The 20799-nt window shown below is 41.5% G+C and overlaps 1 pseudogene across 1 annotated transcript in view; it reads left to right on the top strand.

Moving 5' to 3' along the window:
* Positions 1-4076: 4076 nt before the first annotated feature.
* Positions 4077-20799, top strand: part of LOC308251645 (polyadenylate-binding protein 1-like) — a 50582-nt pseudogene continuing 33859 nt past the window's right edge. Inside the window, exons 1-2 of the transcript in view lie at positions 4077-4154; positions 13535-13614. The product of the transcript in view is annotated as a polyadenylate-binding protein 1-like (transcript). The remainder of the gene's footprint in view (positions 4155-13534; positions 13615-20799) is intronic.

The raw sequence follows: 20799 nt of genomic DNA, 5'->3' as shown, positions 1-20799 counted from the left end.
TGTGTTTATATACCATCTAAATGAAAGAACAAGACATTTTTAGAGAAATGACAAAGCAAAGGAAAAAGACTTTGTTTATAGGGTGGCAAATTGTGGGAGGGTAAATACAGTAGGGGTCAAAAGTAGGTTTACAGTTGTTTGTATGGAAAATAATACAATAACTAATAAATAATAATACAAGAATAAACTCTGTTTCACATAATTGCAGCTGTAAACCTACTTTTGCCCTAGTAGAGTTTGTTTTGTACCTTCCTTAGGTGCTATCTCTGGGCTGATAAGAGTCTAGAGTTATCTCTGGTGACTGATTACCTTCTATCTTTCCTGGTGGAGAGGGATGGGGAGACACCTTTACACATTTATGCCCTGCATGTTTAGGCAAAAAGGGAGAAGACAGAGAGCTTTTCTTCTATCTGCTTCTTCTCAGTTGCTTTCAGTTCAAAATAATCTTTATGCTAAAGTAGCATATTTTGGGATGGTATATTCTGATACTCTGCACCTCATGACACACACATTCTAGTTATGACCCTGTGGCTAACCAAGTGTTTTTCCTGCCTCCACAAAAAAATTCACCCCGTTTGTAGATATATTTCTGAGTTCTAGGTTTCTAATCTTTGAAGACAATGCAAAACAAAAACATCATCCTGCCTATCTTTTCACCAGACCGATGCCCATTCTCCTAGCTATAGTCAGGTCTTGATTATTGCACTAAGTGAAGTATATCTATGAGTAACTTTAAATGACAGGTTTCAAATGATATTTTACTTTTAAGTATGTTCTGGAATAACACTTAGTGATAGAACTAGCTGATATTCTAGTAATAAATTCTATTTGAATTTACTTCAAAGATAATAGTGAATATTTACTAAGAAGATCTGATTCCAAAATTGCTTAGTTTCCCAAGCTCCCTTGACCAACCCTTCCAGTTCTCTATCCCATGTTTTCTCACTGAAGGTTGGGTTTGCTTTCCCTGAAACTTCCCTACAGTAAAAAGGATGGTGAAGTATTTGGGTATCAGGACAATATAAATAGAAGGAAGTTAGATATTGGCCAGCCGAACAGCTGCCAGAACTAATATGGAGTAACAGTAAAAAATTTTGATAGATTAACAGAAAAGAAAGGAAAGAACGTTTTCAAGATTTGTTCTGGTTTTAGCAGAAAGTGCTACGCAAACAGATAATTGGAAAGTGCCTTGCCTTTTATTAGCTGTCTGACTTGAGCAAGTTACTTGAGCTCTCTGATCTTTGTGATTTTCCTTCTGTAAATGGGAAAAATAAGCCTCACTTTTCCATATTGGGAGAATTAGACATATCTTTAAAACACCTTGTTTGAAACTGACAGATGTCAGAGGGGAGGAGGACTGGGGGGCTGGGTGAAAAAGGTGAAAGAATTAAGCAAAGAAAAATAAAATACCTCATAGACACAGAAGATAATAGTATGGTGATGACCAGAGGGAAACGGGGTGGGAGGAAGTAAAAGAAGGTAAAGGGGGGACAAATGGTGGAAAGAGACTTGACTTAGGGTGGTGAACACACAATGCAATATACAGATGATGTATTATGGAATTGTACACCTGAAACTTATGTAATTTTATTAACCAATGAATTAATAAATTCAAGAAAAAATTGTAAAAACACCTTGTTCAGTGACAATTAGTGGTTAACTCCAGAACAGTGTCTACATATTATCCAAAATTGTGGTGTTTTCTGAAAGAATTGGAATTTTTAAAAGAATTCCAGGAAACCAGAGGCTTCAAGAGAGTGAATCATAGAGAAAGGAATCACCATTTTCTGACCAGAGGTGGATTCTCTAATGTTGAGAAAAGGTCAGAGACTTTCCATTACCTTAACTTAAACTGACCTCTTCTAAGGACAAAGCCAAGAATGACTCAGGGAAACCCTGGAGGCTTGGCCAGTGAGAAAGTGTCTCTTCCTGCCATTGACATAGATTTCTTATATGGGCTTAAACGTCTAGCTGTGTCACTCTGCTCTGTATCTCCTTCTTAAAAGAAATTATTCTTTGGCCTTTTCTTTATTTCAATCTTAATTTCACATGGATATTTACTACTTCCTCTCCTAAGATTTATGTGACCAGAAGTAGTATACATACATATATATGCATATACTACTGTGTGTGCAGGAGCATGTTTTAGTCTCTTGCTCTTTCCATAGCAAAGCGCCATGACCTTTTTCTGCATGATTCTTCTGCTCCTCATGTGGAATTGGGGTGCCCCTCAGCCCAGTACAAAGTACCATGAACTTGTCTTTGTCTATTCTCTGAGTGTAATCCCTGAGCTTTCTCATGACAAAAATGGCAAGTCCAGTGATCTGTTTTCCCTCTTCATGGATCATTCGAAGGTCCACAGAGCACAGGAGTGACTTGAGGAGGAGGGTCAAACTAACACCACAGTCTGTGGCACAGGGGCCTTGGCTGCTGATGAAAGCTCGTCTTGGAGAGTTGCAGCCAAAAGGCAGAGCTAGGGAAAGTAATTTATTCTTGTGGTAGCCAAGGGGCCTGGAGGCTTGACCCTGTGGGTCAGTATTACTCACAGGAGAGGGACTTTCAATCAAAACTAGCCTGGGCCTGTCTGCTTAGAGTCCTTTTGCTTCTCTATTGCTTCATAGAGCTAAGGTTTCACAAGTTCTGGCTCCCGAGAAGCAGTGTGCTGAAGGCTGAGAGGTCTGTGGTGAGAGGTGTCTCAGAACACTTGTGTTGAGTCCTCTGGGACAACAGCAAGAAGATGAAGAGGTGCCCACACCCTCGAAGCCTCCTCCAGAACAGTGCTAGAGCACTATCCTCTACACCTACAGCTTCTACTGATCCAAAGTCAATGCCTTCCACAACAGTTGTTTATGGGGAAAGGCCATCTCAGCACCTTGTGCCATTACAGGACTCTCATGCCCTAAAATTCTGGATCCCGAAGATCTCTTAGTGATCACTCTTTCTGTTCATGTTCTGAGTCCCTTCTCAAACTGCAACATGGCCCTAGGAGTGGTTGGCCAAGAAGTTCCCATCTTAACCTGCAGTGATGTCCTCACAACGTTTAAAGACACTTAAAACATCAAAGTTCTGGTTACACTCCTCTCCCAGAATAACGGCCAGCTCACCCCACACTTAAAGGACTCAGTAAGGTCACTTAAGTGATTCAGTAAGGTCACTTAAGTGACTCTTCCCAGAACAAGAAAAACCTTTTCAAACTGATATTGCCCACCAGGACAACGGAGTCTATTCACACCATACTTATGTAAGGGAGGAGACCACTTAAGTGTTTCTTCCTCTACCAACAATGACCCCCTTCACTGCATTTTCTGCCCTATACTCATTATACACTGAAACAGCTGCCAACTTCTGTTTAGGGTACCCACAACAGATGCCCAATGCTTTGTTTGTTTACTTCTCACTGGCAGCCTGTGTGTTGGCTTCTCAAATCTGTATATTAAATGCAAAGCTAAATGCACCCATGTCTTTGCCTTCAATCAGTAAAAATGACAGTGTGTTTAAATAAATGAACACACAATGTTGACATATCCCACTGGCAAAATCTGAAATGTAGTTTTTGCCTTTGCTTAGTAAAGCTGCCTGAAAACCATGATCTTAGCCATATTTGATAGAATATACTTCAGAGGTAGGGGGAAAATATATGAGCTGAAGAGCTAATGTCATGATACACTTATACCTAAGTTCCATAATGCTAAGAAAACCACAATCACATTTTGATAGAAAGTAGAGAATTATGGTAGAAATCCCACCATAATACGACAAATGGGGGTCCAAAAAGGTATACTATAGACTGGGTAACATGGGCATTTTCATTGCTTGCATTACCACAGGTAAATAAAATGACTTAGCTTCCCCCCCTCAGATGCCCCCCCCTCCCAAAGCACTGCTTACCTTCCTCCAGCTCTGGGCTCCTGCTAAGCCAGATGCCTCTGTTGGCTCCTTCCATCAGCCATCATCATCATCATCATCATCATCATCATCATCATCTACCCGGAACTCATTAGCCAGGATGAGGTGTTCTCCCATATCTACAAGTCTAGGAGATTGCAGACAGGCTGTGCCTGGAGGTAGAGGGGAAGATGGTCAGTAGGACAGAGGATGACAATGATGACTTGTTTATTGTGGAAATGCCTCTGCTGAAGGCCCGGAGGGCGAAGGTACGGAAAGCACAGTAATCACTGGAGTTGGTATTGTCATGAACCATCATTTACAGGAAACGAGCTTCACAAAGAAGCCTGCAAGGAGCACATCAGAGATTACATGAAAACAAAGGGAACGTGGAGTCCAGAGACCAGAAGAGGAAAGTCTTTTATGACAGGGGCTGTAGAATAAATCCAGCACACCCTTGATTAATTTCAAAAAGTACCAGGTCTGGATTGCGGAAAACATGAATCCAGATGACCCTGTATTGTTTTTCTTTAAGGATGGTTAGAAATAGGAAAATGTTAACAATAGTTTGGCAATTTGGGTCCCTCACCTGTCATCGTACCTGGCTGCCACACACCAGGACTAGGACAAGTAGGACTAATAGCATCCTGAGCTCTTCATTTACTTTTGATCTTGATTTCTTTGGAGCACAGGCATTTTTTTAAAATAATATATTTTTATTGATTTCAGAGAGGAAGGAAAGAGAGAGATAGAAACATCAAGGATGAGAATCATTGATTGGCTGCCTCCTGCACGTCCCCTACTGGATGGAGATCGAGCCCACAACCTGGCATGTGCCCTTGACCAGAATCGAACCCAGGACCTTCTGTCTGCAGGCTGACGCTCTATCCACTGAGGCAAACCAGCTAGAGCCAGGCATTGTTTTAAGAAAAAACATATTTTGTAAGTTGTCTAAAACTAAAATGCATTTTAAATAAAAATAAAATAAAATAAAAATTTACCTATCCTGCCCACCAGGGGTTATCCTAGGGAATCCTTAGTGTGATCCAAGTCCATCCAGATCTCTGCTGCATTTTTGAGCCGCTTGGTGGGAGTTCTTCCTGCTCCCATCCCCCCACTAGCCAAATATAAGTGAGGTCTGATGTTGGCTGGGACTTCCAGGACACTGAGAGTGACTCCCGGATTCTGCTGCCCTCTGGAAAGCTGTTCCGTCAACCCAACCTGAAGGACTGACCTGTGGAACACTGCAGACCTATGCTCTGGTTTCCTGCTTGCCAGTCGGGATTATTCAAGATTTCCCTATCAAACTTCATGCTCCCCTCCATAGTCTCAGCCTATTTCCCAGAATATAAGAACATTAACCCATTTGCATTTGGAAATTGAGACTGAATGGAACAGAGGAGCTAATTGGATTATATGCAAATTTGCATTATCTTGGGATGTATCATGGGATTTTACTCTATTGTAGCCCTGTGTGCTTGTCTCTCACACTCACATACTAAACTCCCACCTAAGACCAAAGGCAAATAAATACTTCATAAATCATTCAGAGCTGCTTTTATTCCAGATTCTATGGTAATGCATACAATCCAACAATAAACCAATAATAGCAGGGCCAAGAATATATGTCAAGTGTGTCAATCCCATGAATAATAACTCACATCTTCTTATAGCTGGTGCAAACATTTAAAGAGGAATGGTTGGCCCCTGCTCTTCAACACTCCTGAAATCACATAATATTAAATGAATGGTTTCTTAGAAGCCAAAGACAATTACCAGAAAAACCTTCATAAAGCAAATTTTTGAGCTGTGGCTGGCAGTGAGGGGTTTTGTCTGGAGAGAGATTGCATTACATTACCACAGTAATAATTAGGCACAAAAAAATGTCATTTCTGTGCCAGTGGTGAAACTAAATGTCTGGATGTCAATATAAATAGACACCAGGATATGATACAGGGGGTTGAAAATATCATTGAGATTGTGGGTGTTTTGTTGGCAAAACAAAGACATTGGGCAAGCACATATGTTGTTCCGGTAAGCCACAGACTGCCAGAAATCAAAGCTCAAGTGTAGGAGTGCATGTTTTCTCTTCAGTGAGGGGGCAAAAAGCACGGGTACTTTCCAAGCTGGTAAACCAAACATTCGTTAGGTGGGAACACTGATACATATCAGTACAGGTGCAGTCACAAACTTTTCTCCAGGGACAGGGGAGTGGGAAGAAAACTATGTGTTCCAGGGTGGGGAGGAGGCCAATGGAATCGATGCTTATCATGAACAACCTGCTTAAAGAGATATTACCGTCCACCCCTAAGAGTGAGATTTTCAACCTCAAGTGAATTCAGAAATCAGAGATGACTGTAAATACCTAATGACTTTGTGAGTTGCTGAAAATAATTTTAAATGAAGAAGGTAGTTTTAAAAATAATATCTAAAGGACTTTATCCTCTTCCATTCCTCTGAACTGCATGCTAGGCTGTGAGAGCCAGCAATAAGAACTGGCTCACCGTGTCATCACAGAGAGTTGTATGTGGAACTTCTATGGACTAGCAAAAGGCTGTGGTGAGGTCTGGGAGGCCTCTCCTCAGCTCACTCACCTAGCATGGTTCACAAAAGGGCAAGTACGGTAGTCCACAGTCAAGTTGCACTATCATTAGCTTTATGGCTCCCACCTCTGAATTCCCAAAGCAACTCAGGGAAGACAGTAAAGTAGGGATGGTTTGATCTATTTCTCAGTGTACACACTGCCTTCCACCCACCCCACCTCCCCACCCCATGAAGAAGTCTCACTGCTTTATAACAATTAAACATTACCTACAAGTATATGAACAATTCTCACTAATTTACCATTTAGACCATCACTTAAAAGTAATTGTTCACAAAACTTACAAATGAACTAACTAACTCTCAACCTACAAACCTCCTGTGGCCTCCTCTATAGAACCAAGACAAAATTTTGTCAAGCTCCCATAGGGCCTGAAGCCAACCAAGGATTTCTCTAGAGTGTCCCCAAGATAACTGGAAAATAAAAATAAACTCATGAGTTGCAATAACCAAATCTCAAAATCCTAACTGCATATGAATAAGTAACCCACTTGATATAGCCATATTCCAATTTACAAGCTCTTCAAACTATCCTATTCAATCCAGCAAACTTTGTGTGGTTCCTCTAGGCCAGGTGCTATGCTTGTTTAACAACAGTATTCAAATAGCCTGTAATATACTTGAAAATATTCTTAAGGTAAGCTATAGAATCTTTTTTAAAATATGTTTTTATTTATTTTAGAGAGAGAGGAAGGGAGAGGGAAAGAGAGATAGAAACATGGATCTGCTGCCTCCTGCAGGCCCCCTACTGGGGATTGGTCCCAAAACCCAGGCATGTACCCTGACTGGGAATCGAACCATCAACCTCTTGGTGCATGGGACGATGCCCAATCAACTGAGCCACACTGGCCAGGAAGCTATAGCATCTTAATAATGTATCAGCTTAGGAACCAAAGGACTTGTATGCATGCATATTAGCATAACCAATGGACACAGACGCTGGGGCGGTGGGGGCTTGCCCAGGGTGGGAATGCCTGGAGGGGTGGGGGGGGCACGGTCAATTGGGGAAAAAGGAGACATATGTAAAACTTGGGACAATAAAAAAAAAATTTTAAAGAATTAGTACAAAAAAAATAATAATGTATCAGCTCAGGGATGATCAAACCACATTACAGAGGGGTACTACAGTTCATTCTGTTGTCTGAATCTCAAGATTGACAACCTACCCCCTGCTAATCAGCATCTGGAATGTCAGAAACAAACCTCTGGTGTTCAACACTGTTGACTGGCATGATGAATGTTGAATGTTAGATATCACACATCATTGATGAAACTAATGCAAAGTTATAAATATTTTAGAGACTCTGTCCCTACTGTTGCATGAATAGAAGCAAACAAAGACTTAGCCTTCACCCTTGGAGGTAGAGCTCAAAGCTTGATCCCTAAATGGTCTGAGGTCTATCTGTTAGTTATGATGATTTTTGGTGGCCTGATGAATGCAACAGGAGTAAAGATTCCTGCTCTGGAGTGCAGTGCCAGTCTCTAAGCAGATAAGGTAGATTTCAGGGCACTTAAGATGACAGAAAGCTGGGGTTTTATTGAATTTACAGAACTGTACAGTTCTGGACTCACTTGCTAGTCAATGTATGGCTAATAAATGTATGCATAATTATAGAATTTGGTTTGAAAATTGCTTTCATTATGACCTAGTAGCAAGGCTGAGAACTAACTCACTCTCATCCACAGTAGCCAACTTCTCAATGGCTACTGTTATCCTCCAGAAAGAACCTAAGAATTGTGTATGACCACATTGACTTAGATCAATTGCAATACATAGGCCCTACTTTCAAGGAACCCACAGAGGAGTTTCCACAGGCCTAACTGCCACTCACCAGAGTCTACCAGAGTTCCAACAGACTGACCAATACAATAGCCAGGGTCCCCATTAAGTCAAGGAGTTGATAAAAGATACTGATAGATACAGGGGTGAGCAAAAGTAGGTTTATAGTAGTTTGTATGGAAAAAGACATACAGGTTATGATTATTACAATAATTTTATAAAGAATGTCACAATGTGCCCAGCTGGCATGGCTTAGTGGTTGAGCCTCGACCTATAGATCAGGGGATTGGGGTTCAAGTCTGGTCAGGGCACATGCCTGGGTTGCAGGCTTGATCTCCAGTGTGGGGCATGCAGGAGGCAGCCAATCAATGGTTCTCTCTCATCATTGATGTTTCATCTCTCTCTCTCCCTCTCCCTTCCTCTCTGAAATCAATAAAAACATCCTATCTAATAAAATTAAATATTAATATGCAAATTAACCATTGCTCCACTACACCCACAAGCCATGCCCACCAGCCAATCAGGAGCGAGCATGCAAATTAACCCCAACCAAGATGGCTGCAGCCACAGAGCGAGCAGGAGGCTTGGGTTTCCCCGGCAATGGAGGAAGCCAAGCTTTCCACACACCCTGGCAGGCCCAAGCCTCCACTCAAGGCTACAAAGTTTCAATTATAGAAAATAAATCCCAACGAAAATGGCTGTGGCCATGGAGCAAGCAGGAGGCTTGGCTCTGCTCCAGGCTACAAAGTTTCAATTATAGAAGATAAATAAATCCCAGATACCAGGGCCTCTGCTTGGGTCGCCGGGGGGCGTGGCCGGCCTGCAAACCACCACAGGCCCCTTGCCCAGGCTGCCCCACGCCCCAAGGGAACCCCCACCCTGCTCCGGGACACCCTTCAGGGCAAACCAGCTGGCCCCCACCCATGCACCAGGCCTCTATCCTATCTAATAAAAGAGTAATATACAAATTGACTGTCACTCCCAATACACAGCCCCTATGTGGTCAAAGATCCTGCCTCCATGTGGACACAAGATGGCCACCACAAGATGTCCAGCAGGGGAGGACAGTTGGAAGGGACCAGGCCTGCAAGGGAGGGCAGTTGGGGGTGATCAATCCTGCAGGGGAGGGCAGTTAGGGGTGACCAGGCCGGCAGAGGAGGGAAGTTGGGGGCGACTGGTCCTGCAGGGAAAGGCAGTTGCGGGGGACCCAGGCCTGCAGGGGAGAGCAGTTGGGGGGGACCAGACCTGCAGGGGAGGGCAGTTAGGGGCAAACAGGCTGGCAGGGGAGCAGTTAGGCATCAATCAGGCTGGCAGGGGAGTGGTTAGGGGGTGATCAGGCTGGCAGGCAGAAGCGGTTAGGGGCAATCAGGAAGGTAGGCAGGCGAGCAGTTGGGAGCCAGCAGTCCAGGATTGGGCCTAAACGGGCAGTCGGACATCCCTCATGGGGTCCCAGATTGGAGAGGGTGCAGGCTGGGCTGGGGGACACCCCCCTCCCTGTGCATGAATTTCGTGCACCAGGCCTCTAGTATTAAAAAAAGTCACAATGCAACTGTAAACCTACTTTTGCCTACCCCTACATGTTAGTCTATTAAGCTTTCTTTAGTCAATAACCCAATGAAGATCAGTTACTCAGCTTTTCTTTTATGGGTCAAGAACATACATCTTGGGGGGAAAACTATATACTTCCACATTCCCTAAGAGATAATTAATTCTTCTTTTAAAAGTTTGTGGAGAGGACAATCTTACAGTTTGTTGTGGGTCCAATATTTAAAGCATCAGAGAGGCTTTCTTTTCTTTCTTTTTCTTTTCTTTTCTTTTTTTTTTTTTTTTTTTTTTGGTTATCAATATGTTCTCATTGTTTGTTTGTTTTATTGTTTAAAGTATTACATATGTCTCCTTTTTCCCGATTGACTCCCCCGCCGCCCCGCCATTCCCACCCCCGAGAACAGACCCCCACCACCCCAGTGTCTGTGTCCATTGGTTAATGGACATGCATACAAGTCCTTTGGTTGATCTCTAACTCCCCCTCCCCTGCCCCTTGTCTCTGGATCTATTTTTGTTCATCAGTTTATGTTGTTCATTATATTCCACAAATGAGTAAGATCATGTGATATTTATATTTCTCCGACTGGCTTATTTCGCTTAGCATAATGCTCTCCAGTTCCATCCATGCTGTTGCAAATGGTAAAAGTTCCTTCTTTTTTATAGCAGCATAGTATTCCATTGTGTAGATGTACCACAGTTTTCTAATCCACTCATCTGCTATGGGCACTTAGGCTGTTTCCAAATCTTAGCTATTGTAAATTGTGCTGCTATGAGCATAGGGGTGCATATATCCTTTCTGACTGGTGCTTCTGGTTTCTTGGGATATACAGAGGCTTTCTTGATATCTGCCCTAAACTTTGCTCTTGACAGGTAAAGAAAGAATTCTGAATGGCAAAGATAAAGATAGAAGGTCTCGTATTTCAATGTTCAGTTCTGGGTTTCTCTCTCCTCAAAAGTTTTTGGTCTTTAAGTTGCATTTTTTTTCTTTGTCTTCCCTCCCCGCCTCTCTCTCTCTCTCTCTCTCTCTCTCTCTCTCTCTCTCTCTCTCTCTCTCTCTCACACACACACACACACACACACACACACACACACACACAACACACACACACCAACCTTAAAGCTGGGTCACTATAGTCCCATGATAGGGGCTCTCCTGGCAGTTGTCCTTTGAAATAAATTGCTTGTCGGTATAACTGTTAATAAGGAAACACAAGCCAAAATGTAAGCCTTTTTATTACACCAAAAATGCAGCCTTAATTATAAAAGTGTGAGTAACGGTCCTTTGGCTGACTCGCCCTCTGGCTGAGATTGGCAAGGCATCATGGTTCTGCCACAAGCTGTAATTTACAGAACTGTAAACTTCCCTCCATTTCCTCCTCCTTAGCCATCCCATCAACCACCTCAGTTTTTAAATATAAAACTGTCCTTTTTGGTCATAGTACATGGCTAGTTATAGTAAGACTTTCTTGATACTCAGCCAGACTTTTATGATTTTTTTAAAGGTACCAGTTAAGAATGCCATAAGTTAAGAATAGAGAAAAATTCTCTTGCTCCCTTTCCCATAAGTACGAAAATAAAGTTAAGAAGTTGCTTTATTTCCCATCCCCACAAAATTATATTTTGCTTCAAATAGCTCTTCGTCCTAAAGCTTGAAATCAGTAGCCAATATTTATTTATCATGCATTTTTCTGAACACATGTTCTATGGTGGGTATCACACTGCAGTGAATTTAAAAAAAGATTGAGCCTGGTTGGTGTGAGTGTCACTCCAACTGCCAAGTGTGTGAAACCTAATTATATACTTGGGGACCAGAGAAATGACCACCTGGTAGATCTAAGGACACTCACTGTAAGCCAGACTTCAGCCAGGGCTTCATTTATTATCTTATCTATACTCGTGTGTCCTCTTACGGGGGGGATTATGCTTTGTGTCTCTGGATGTCAGTGTAAACTTGGACCCCAACAAGACCTCACAATGTCTGGTTATTACTTTTTCCCCAATACACTGTTACTCGAGTAAATGGTGGTAGGTCTCTGGGGAAAGACTAGAGTAAGCATTACAGTGTATACTTGCCATAATAGGGTGTGTGTGTGTGTGTGTGTGCGCGCGCGCGTGCACGCATGTAAAGAACTAGGTTGTAACTCCAGAAAAAAAAATAGATTATGAAAAAATATATTACCTTATCTGACTCTATATGAAACAATACTGACAGTCATGTAAAACAAAAAGTTATTATTTAAGCCAAAGAAAGTGATATAAGTATAATGATAGGGTGAAAAAGTAGACGTAGGGCCAGAGTATTGCCTATGAGCTGCCAGGTCAGCTGCCCCTTCAGTAGGCCATTCCAACACTCAGTCAACTCTCTTGTGTGCTGGCTCATCATGAGGAGGTTAACATTCATAAGGTTCAGAACAGCCTGGAGAGTCAAAATCGATAGGAGCATCTCCCAGATGTCCTCATCTCATGTGTCAGGGACTCAGGTTTGTCCAGCCAAAGCAATGACTACCTTGGTTAAGTTTCCAACCATCTTTGAAGTTTATCCAGTCAGAACATCAAATTCTAAACTTGATCTTCAGCCTTTTCTGTGAGTCCATTGCATGAGATGAGGGCTTCTTTGAAAGCTACCAAAAAGAACTCCGGCTTTTACACTTACTTTTCAATTTGTTGATTGCCCTCAACTTTTCATTATCAATCTGTAGTTTCACTGCAATTTAGAAAAAAAAAACACCCAATTCTATTATTATTGTATTTTTCATCTCTCTCCCCTACCCACCCACCCCCCACCCAACACACACACACATTTCAAATTCCCTAATCACCTTATTGACCATTGCATTTTCCTCTGCCACCATATCCTGGCTCATTACCCATGAACACTTTATCAATTGGCCTGCTACCTTGTTCCAGAGCTGTCTGTACACTAACTAGCACTAGGACCTGATTCCTCACTACCAACCAGGGAGTGGGTAAGTAAGCCGGCTCCTACACCCACCTATTGCCTGCTTTCTTGGACCACTTCTGACACCAATGGTTACAGGCTGGATTCCCTAGAAAACAGATGTGAGCTTAACTGGAGAATAAAAAGTCTATGGGGACAGAACACCTGTAAAATAAAGGGGATGGGCACAAGATTAGGCAGGATAAGAGTCAGACCACAATGCAGATGTGACAAAACTCTGCCAACCCAAAGAGAGCCCTGGAGTGGAGCTGCAAGAGGAATCCTGCAGAGACCCAGGCTCTTTTACCATCTTTTCATGTGGTCATAAGCCAGGGTTGCCAGAGGAGAGTATGAGCTCAGCCACCCTGCTTTGCTCAGTCATTCACTATAAGCTTCCCCGAGAAAAGGATAACCTTGATTTGAATGCTGATCTAGAGATCCAGAGGAGTTAACTGCAGTGAGTCTCTTCTTAAAGGAGAAGCTGAGCCATGCTTTGTATCTGCTACTGCTTGGTTCTTATCCTGAGCTTATATTCTGGTGAGAGAAATACATGTAAACATATTATTGCTATTCAATATGGTATGCAAAAACATACAGGGGTCAACTCAAATTAGCTAAGTAGAGAAAGAGAATGGGCAGGATAGAGTGGGAACGAAGGCTCACTGTAGGATCTTGATCATTTTCTTGTCCCCCTAATTTGGCATGTCAACTTGAAAAGTTGAAATAAGACTCCTCTTTGCCATTGTGGTGTGTGTGGTTGACTTCTTCGCCATGTCTTCTCACAGGACTTTCAGGATCAAGAGAATCCTGGCAACAACAAAAAAGCAGAATCAGCCCATTCCCCGATGGATTCGGATGAAAACTGGTAATACAATCAGGTACAACTGCAAGAGGAGACATTGGAAAAGAACCAAGCTGTGTCTATAAAAAATGTGCATGAGATGGCTCACATAATTATACTGTATCCAGTTGCTTGCATCTTACTATATCACTAAAAGATCACTACTAGCTGGACAGCTGGGTGTGTCTTATTTGGAAATTATTGAAAGAATGATTTTTCTCTTTGTTAATATTTTCTGCTGCTGTATGTTGGCTCAGTAATAAATATGAGATCTTTTTTAAAAAGAACAATTGAAATAAAACTATACTGTGTATAACATGTGTATTCACAGAGGGTCAATTTATCTTTTGGTCCCTAAATGAAAATAACTAAAGCAATGCTTGGCATCCTCCAACCACAAATGGTGAAGTATTTAGCCAAAGTGAAAACTAATTTGATTTTTCATGGAGTTATAACAGAAAGCCAAGAAAATGTCTTAGTGCAGAATGCTCTATGCTTACTCAATTTGAAGAATTTAATAAATTTTCTAACAATCATCAAAAAGGTTTTTACCAAGAGACTATGCTTAGCATGGTCCTTGTAACTGAAAGAAACTTTACTGTGGAATATATTTGAAATTGGGATAGTTAATAAATCACTCTAACTTCTAGATTTATCATCATCTAGAAAAATTCAATCTATTCCTTCCGAATGCAACTGCTAGAGTCATTATAAATTTACTTGATCTTTTTTCCTCCATTGGAATTTTTAAATTACAGGAGAACATACTTCAGTTGAAGAAAAAAGAAATAGTAACATATCATCTCTGCTTTAGAGGAAGAATATCAGTTTTGTGACTTCCCAGATGCTTCAATGAATATCTTCTTTTCAATCTGGGCAACTTGCTTCTCCTTACAAGTGTAGAGTCATTAGCCTTAAGGATTCAAATCCATTTACTGCATAGATCACAATTCTCTACAGTAATTTCTTTTACCATTTAATAATTACAAATAGAACACCAAGAAGGAGATAAGTGAACTCCAGTGTTACTTAGCTACCATCCCGATCCCTTTGAATTGAATTATTAGATCACCATGAAGGATTTCACCTAGAGTTTTTACAAAGAAATCATTCTCATCGTGGTCTTCCAGATTGGTTTTCCCTCCTTGTTTATTGAATAGAATATATACATGTATTCTATAAAAATATCTTTGGTTATAAATGTATATACCTGAAAGATTATTAAAAAATCTATCAAGTGCCGAAACCGGTTTGGCTCAGTGGATAGAGCATCGGCCTGCGGACTGAAGGGTCCTGGGTTCAATTCCGGTCAAGGGCATGTACCTTGGTTGCGGGCACATCCCCAGTAGGGGGTGTGCAGGAGGCAGCTGATCGATGTTTCTCTCTCCTCAATGTTTCTAGCTCTCTATCCCTCTCCCTTCCTCTCTGTAAAAATATCAATAAAATATATTTTTTAAAAAAATCTATCAAGTAATAATGGATGGATAATGAATTTCAGGATCTAAAAGATCTCGAATATTTGATATTTGCATGAGTTCGCTAAGAAAAAAACTACTCACAAATGAGCAATTCTGGCTTTTCTACAGTAATAGCATTTTAAGTCAGCCAGAAGCCAGGGTACTATGGCTAGTTTCCTCTGAGGAACCTGTAAGTCATGATACTCAAGAGAACTGCCCCTACAAGTACTTAGCCAGTGCAATGGAAACCATCTATTATTTTCTTAATCATATATTCAATTATAGGATTCCTTGGCCTTGAATATTCTACTTGACTTTAATAGTGTAGCCTTTTCAAATGTTGTGCAAGAAAACTACAGAGATTCTACAGATTCACATGTCCATCTGGGTTTGATTTAGTTAATCTATCAAGTACTTGTGTGCAATTTTTCAGACACATGGTTTTGCTTCTCTTCTTTTCAAGTAAGTTCTGTTTACTTAGGCATATGTTGCAAATTAGCTCTTAAAATATTGCAAATGAAATAAAGAAATCCTTTATAGTAGAACTAAGTCTAATGTGAATTTCATTACTGATTCATAAGACAGACCAATCCAGAATTTTATGTAAATTCTCAAAATATATTTTTTTAAATTTAAAAACACTTTTCCCCTCCACTTTCTTGTTCCTTGGCATGTAGTGTTGCCACTGAATCTTTTGGGCATCTCAGATATCTGGAGAATGTTGAGCTCAGATACATTCTTGGCCATAGAAAAGGTGGGTATCCTTAATCTTTTCCCAGTTTCTCCATTGCTCTATAAACCAAAACCCTACTGTGAAAGAAGTACTATTAATGCATCCACTTAAACTTCTAGTTGTAAGAATTTTATTAATTAGGTTCATGGGTCAGTTCATTGACTTCACCATGAGGCAACATTAGTTTGTAGCATTTAAACTTATCCAGTTAACACATTTTAAAATGCTGCTGTGAGAATACATGTTATGAATAAAAAATATTTTAATCATTTTGCAGAGAATATTGTGGGCTTTCTTTTCTTTTTAATCAATCAGTCCCATCAAAAAGGAATGGACTATAAACATTTTTAAATAGAATAAATTGTCTCTCAGTAAGCTTCTCCATTTTCCACCATCTACACTTTGCTGATGACTTTTAAATCTATGCCCCACACACACATTTCTCCAAAGTAGTCCAGCCTCTTATTTTCAACCATCTTCATTGTGACTTAACCTGGATATGACTAGAACTCATAATAATGACTCCAAAAGGAATCACATTATCAATTATAACATGTCAAGAAAGGTGGGAAGCTTACACTCGATATTCAAAGTGTGGCTGAGCATCAACAGCGTTGGCCTAGTCAGGGAACTTCTTAGAAATGCAGAATCTCAGGGCCTATACCGGATGTACTGAATCATGATCTACATTCTGACATGATCCTTAGGTTATTTTCCAACACCTTACAATTTGAGAAGCCCAGGATCAGACTGCATGAATTTTAGGGTCTGACAATTTTGTTTATTTTCTAGTTCTGTGACTTACAGAGTATGAGACCATGAGCAAATAAGTTAGCCTCTCTCTCTCAACTTCCTCATCTGTAAAATAAGAATAATGAGACTTATTTGAAAAAAGTTGTTACAAACGAATCTCCAAAAAAAGTGTTTTTGAATGTGAGAGGGAGAGAAATAAGTTAGCTATATAGACTATTAGGTGGAAAAGTCAAATACTGACAATTTCATTCAATTCAACCTGAGTAAGTAAAGTAAGCTCTTAATAAACTATAGGTAATTATCTGTATTAGTATCCTATGGCTGTTGTAACCTATACTATAAGCCTCCTGGCTTATAATAATAGTCATTTATCTCTCACAGTTCTGGAGGCCAGAAGTCTGAACACATGGTGTTGGCAGGATTGGTTCCTTCTGGAGGTTCTGAGGGAGAATATGTTCCATCCATCTGGCCTACCTTCTGATGACTGCCCACAGTCCTTGCCATTTTTTTAGCTTGTAGATGAATCACTCCAGCCTCTCCCTCCATCATCACATGGCCTTTGCCTCTCTGTGTCTCTGTGTGCCTTACCCTCTTCTTATTAGGATACCTGTCATTCGACTTAGGGCCCACCCTAAATCCAGTATAACCTCCTCTCAAGATTCTATTTCCAAAAAGGTCACATTCTGAGATTCTGGGCGAACATAAACTTTGGGAGGAGATACTATTCAACCCCACTACAGGACCCCTCCTTCCTCACTCTCTTTCAGTGATACCGGTAACACCAATCTTAAAAACTCAAGGGTTATTTTTTACTTTTCACTCTGTCATATTTCTTAAATTCAGTTGTGTCTAGGTCTAGCTATTCCTTTCTTTAAAATGTTTCTCAGCTTTTAGTAACATGGGGCAAGGCTAGTGATTGAAAGCTAAGCAAAAATAAAGCAGGGCGTAACAGAGCCAAGGCTGAAAAGGCTCCACCTTTAGGTGATAATGGCTCCAACGGCACAGGGCTTGGTAGGCTTACAACATCTTTGTTAGCAAAAGGCACCCTTTCTCCGGGCCAATGCATGTGTGCTTTCAATACCCATTTACTCCCTCTAAACAGAATCACTGTATCTAATACCTCCTACCGAGAAAAAGGAAGCATAACACTTTCTCGACTTCTTTGGGTTCCAGAACACCATATGCCACACTGCTTCATTCCATTAACAAGGTGGCACAAGGTACTGCCATATTTAAGGGGGATCAAGAGCAAGACAGGGCTCTGCAGCGGGTCTAGAATACAGCACTCTGCTGCTTGGACCGTATGATCTGGCAAACATCATGGTGATGGAGATATCAGTGAAGAAAAAGAGATGTGGGGTAGAGTTTATGACAAGCCCAGTGGGAGAATGTCAGTGTAGACATTCTCCAGATTTCTGAAGCAATACCATTTAATCTACAATGGAGAATTACATACACACCTTTTGAAAAAGGCTCATAGGGTGCTACTGAGCCATGGTAAAGAGAGGAATGGTTGTGTATGAAACACCAAAGTGATTATGAACCTCCAACGTGCAACATGAGCTGGAGCCTACTGAACCTGCCAAACTGTAAAGTCATGAGGGCTCAGCAGCAAGCCATCATAAAATGGAAATATACATCCAAGCTTGCACATCAGCAGGGCCAGAGGGCACAGCAGGCTGCATGAACAGGGAGCCTAGACCCATGTGAACAGTCACAGTTTCACCAGCATCTAACCCCCAGATCATACCTCTGGTTGTATCAGGGAAAAGAGAGGGAGTCCTGTCTGATCCAGTGAAAGAGGAAAAAATCCCCAAGTTTAGTTTATTGATAAATTGGTTCAGCATGTGCAAGCCAAAAGTTGTACGGCAGCTGTGTTACATTCCCACTCAAGAGTGACTTTGAGAGACAATTGCAAAGGAAAAATCTTCTCAATGGGTACAGTATTACCAGAGTGGTGCACATACTCACTTTCTGTGAAAGAAGAAGCAGCCTGAGATGGAATATATATGGACTCTGGGAGTACAAAGTGGCTTTTCTGGATAACTAGAGACCCAGAAGGAAAAAGATTGAAAGCTTGGAATTTAATCTTCAAAGCAAGGAATTCTAGGCTAGAGGAATGGGATAAGTATATGGAATTGCATTGAAGTATGTAGATAACCAAGTAGACAAAAGAAGTTGGCCCATTTATGTCAGATAGCCTTTATCAGTGTCTACTGTGGTTTTGGCAAAATGCATACACAAAATGGCCAGAGCAGCTGAAACAGAGATTATGCATGGACCCAATAGCATGGATTTCCATTAACCAAGGCCAATCTTGCTAATAATTTCCAATCGCGTCTAATGTCCACTGTCCAACTTGCCAACACCAGAAACCAATGCTAAGTAAGCCCCTGAAGTGGCAGTGTTTCTTAAGAACAACAACTAGCCACTTGATAGCAAGCTGACTTCATTGGGAACCTCCCACCTTGGAAATCCTAGCAGTTTCTTTTCTTCTCACAGAAGACACTTGTTTCTGGTGTGGGTTTGTCTTTCATGCCTACAGGGAAGCACCACTATCTGGGAATCTATGGCATGCCTGATCTACGATATGGAATTCCAGATAACATAACGTCTAACCAGATAACCCACGCTCTCACAACAGAGGAGCAAAAAAGTGAGCCCATGACCCACCCCAGCTGTCATATCATATACTACTTCACCCACATCACCCAGAGGCTGCCGGCCTGTTAGGGTAACGAACAGTCTGCTGATGGGGCAGCTGAAGCATCAGCTCAAAAGCAATGTTTTTTGAAATTATAGCACCGTCCTCTAGGGCACATTACACTTATTGAAACAGATACCTCTCTATGGCACCGTGTTCCCATCAGGTAGAACACATGGTCTGGAACCAAGTGATAGAAGTAGAATTGATACTCCCAATGATTCACTAGAGTATTCTATAGATTCCTGTCTCCACAACTCTGGGCTCTGCAGGATGAGAAACCCTTGCTCTCAAAAGGGACATGTACTCTCCAGGGGACACAGCAAGAATCTCATTGAAGTACAGGCTACAGCTGCCCCCTGAGCACTTTGGAGACCTTTGTTTTCAGGAACCAGCAAGCAAGAAGAGGAGTCACCATCTTGTCAGAAGTGATTGACCCTGAACAGCATGAGAAGATGGCTTCCTGGTACACAATAAAGACTAGGGAAAATATGTGTGGCACTCAAGCCACCCCATGAGTACCTCTTGGTACTCTTGGTCCACATGAATGGGTACATGCAACAAGCCTGCCCAGAGAAGTTTATGTTTAATAGGAAGTCTAGCTCTTCACAAAAAGTGCCAAGGCCAATACAGATGGTAGCTGAGGGAGAAAGGAATTTGGAGTGAAGAGTGAAGGAGGGAGATGATGAGCACCAGTTGTGGCCTTGAGACCAACTGCAGAGATGGGAGCTCAATTTTGTCTCACTAACCTCCCTCTATCCAAGTGAGGTCCACCAGAGCCTGTGAGGAGCTGTTTCCAAATATCATGAAGTAGATGTGTGTGGCACAAGTGGCGAACTGTGGCAGACAGGGAGTTGTGCTGCTCAGCCCCACCTTGCTGACCCAGGGAGGAGGGTGGTTACCTGACAGAGACCAGCTGGTAGCTAATTCAGGATTCACTTCAGCATTCAAGCTGCTGTCAGGGTCTCTTCAGAGAAGACACTGATTAGTGACTGGGCAAGCCAAAGGTAAAAGAGGTCAGGATCTTCTTGGGGTGGTCCCAGCCAATAACTGAGGCATAAGGGCTTGGCCCTTTACACACAACGTGGGCCTCCTCCAATGGGCAATCTGCTCTGGAACATCCTGCTGGGCTGGCTGAGACATTGTCAGGTCTTTATCATCACCTCTCTGCTCAGTCCTGCCTCTTCCATTTCTCTGTCACAGGGGTTACTTTCCAGCAAAAATTTTTGCACTCTGAATTCCATCTCAGTTTCTGCTCTCCAGAGAACCCAACATGCAATGCATGTTTTAGCCATTTTTTGTAAACAGATTACCTAGCACAGTGCCTAGAACATAATAGGTACTCAAGAAATATTTGGCATACAGGGCTGAATTATCTGCTGCATTCTATGATAAACTATGTGCTTAGTCATGGTCAAGTAACATGGCAGATACAAAATACATTCTTGTCTTCTTTCTTACTTTTTTTTTTTCCAATCCACAGAACTTTTAGGGACTTGAATGCAGTAAGGATGATGATGTTTTTGTTGGCTTTTTATTCATTAAAATGAGACACGATCGAA

Source organism: Plecotus auritus (assembly GCF_963455305.1).
Source record: "Plecotus auritus genome assembly, chromosome: 6".
NCBI lineage: Eukaryota > Metazoa > Chordata > Mammalia > Chiroptera > Vespertilionidae > Plecotus > Plecotus auritus.
Note: the sequence above shows the minus strand (reverse complement) of the source record. Positions and strands in the feature narration are given on the sequence as shown.